Source organism: Frieseomelitta varia, unplaced genomic scaffold (assembly GCF_011392965.1).
Source record: "Frieseomelitta varia isolate USP_RPSP 00005682 unplaced genomic scaffold, Fvar_1.2 scaffold_539, whole genome shotgun sequence".
NCBI classification, from domain to species: Eukaryota; Metazoa; Arthropoda; class Insecta; order Hymenoptera; family Apidae; genus Frieseomelitta; species Frieseomelitta varia.
This window is the reverse complement of record NW_025110300.1, coordinates 103,060-104,886: the sequence shown is the minus strand read 5'-3', so window position 1 is coordinate 104,886 and position 1,827 is coordinate 103,060. Positions and strand designations below refer to the sequence as shown.

At 32.8% G+C, this 1,827-nt stretch overlaps 1 long non-coding RNA gene across 1 annotated transcript; it reads right to left on the bottom strand.

Moving 5' to 3' along the window:
• LOC122533564 lies at positions 1-1,827 on the bottom strand. Its single transcript, XR_006307743.1, has 3 exons — positions 1,754-1,827; positions 1,362-1,476; positions 1-1,086 (listed from the first exon to the last, which is right to left on the bottom strand). It is a non-coding gene; the product is annotated as an uncharacterized LOC122533564 (long non-coding RNA).

The window sequence follows — 1,827 nt, the reverse complement described above, 5'->3', positions numbered from 1 at the left end:
ATTAAATATACATTGAACTTGACGAAGTGTACACATTGTACACCTGCATTGGGTTGCAATTGAAGCATCAAATATACATTACAAGTACCTATACATTATAAATGTACATTAAACATACGTTGAACGTATGAATGATGAAATGTGTACATTGTATGCACACTGAACCACGATATTAAGTTGACAGATATGAAATTGAACTGCAACAGATATACAGATTGAAGTCATTACATTGAACTACAATAAATATACAGGTTAAAGTTGACAGTCATAGACACTTTCGAAATATTTTCACTTTCAAGTAGCAGTCGAAAGTTATGAAACGAAACTTGACTCAGACTCATAAGTAGACGTTAGACTTGATCTCATCCCTGGTACTAGCATCGCGTGCACGGATGGCACTGTATCGTGGATGCGAACGAACGCGAGAAGAAGACTCCGGAGAAAGGTAGTGCATGGACCGTTTCTCGCATCCGGCCGTGGCGAAGTCCGTTGCAACGAAGCCGGCCAGTTACTAGGCAGACACACTCCGATCCGATGCAAATTTCCTCGACACCCGAGAGCACGGATCTGCTAGGCGTGTAGGCGAGAGATGTCCATCCTCTTACAAGACCAGTCTTCCACATGTGTGAGACGTCAACGTGTTGGTGGTGGTACCATAGGCGTCACCTAGAATCCGACGCTCGCTGTTCAACGTGGAGGTATGCAAGAACAGCTTCTCGCGTTTCTTTTGTGGTTCGAAACAATTAGCACTGTACGGATTGTCACACATGAATGCGCATGTAATTGCAATCCGGGGAGAATGTATTCACGACGTGCAGGAGAGAAAAATTGAAGACTATGGTTCTCGATCGGAGTCAGAATGAGGTTTTGGATTGTTCGAAGATGCTGGCAAGTTTATAGGAACATCTGCAAAAGTAATTCAAACGATCAACTCGTAATTTTTCATAGAAATTTTATTGATTTTGGTACATTTTGAGAGATTTGATTAACAAAACGCTTGTTGTTAATCTTCATTGTATGATTATATTGTTTATATTGTTCTTTCCTTGTTTCTTGCAGTTTAGTTTCCCTGATACAAGTTTCACGCTAAAAAGAATTGTTCCTTATTGAAATTTTCTTGTTATTCTTACTATTATTAGATTTTTAATTTAAATCCTTAAATTTATCCTTTTTATTCACTATTATTTACTTATAAACTGTAGTAATATAGTTAATTATAAATATAGAAATATAATTACTATAATATAACAGTATAAACTACTATTTATTTAATTGCAGATTAAAGTATTTAAATTAGATAAACTTCAATAACCATTGAAGATGTATATAAAATTTAGACTTTACTACGAATCTTCACTTACAAAGGAAAGATCTTCAGTCTGGAAATTTAGAAGATTATAAAACTTTAGAGACATGTGGGTATAATTGTGCATTATGTCATTTCCTTGCTGAAATCCATTTTAAGTTAATTGACCCCTGAAAAATTCTTCTACTTTTCAATTTTATATTGTAACTCGCAAATTATAAGAGATAGAAAAAAGTTGAAATAAATAAAAGTTATTTCTTTCAATTAGAACTATCACTTGGAAAAATATTTATGACTACTTACAACTTTTATTTATATCTCTTTTCTAATTATGTAAATTATTATATGAATAATTGATTATTTTTTTTACTATATGATAACCTCATTAGAAAAAGTGATTTTTATTTCAAAATTTAGAGCAAGAAAAAGAAATTGCTTAATACATACCCATACATTAGTAATGCCTTTATATGATGAAACTTTCTTAAATAATAATTTTCCAATTATAAAGTGTTACTTTT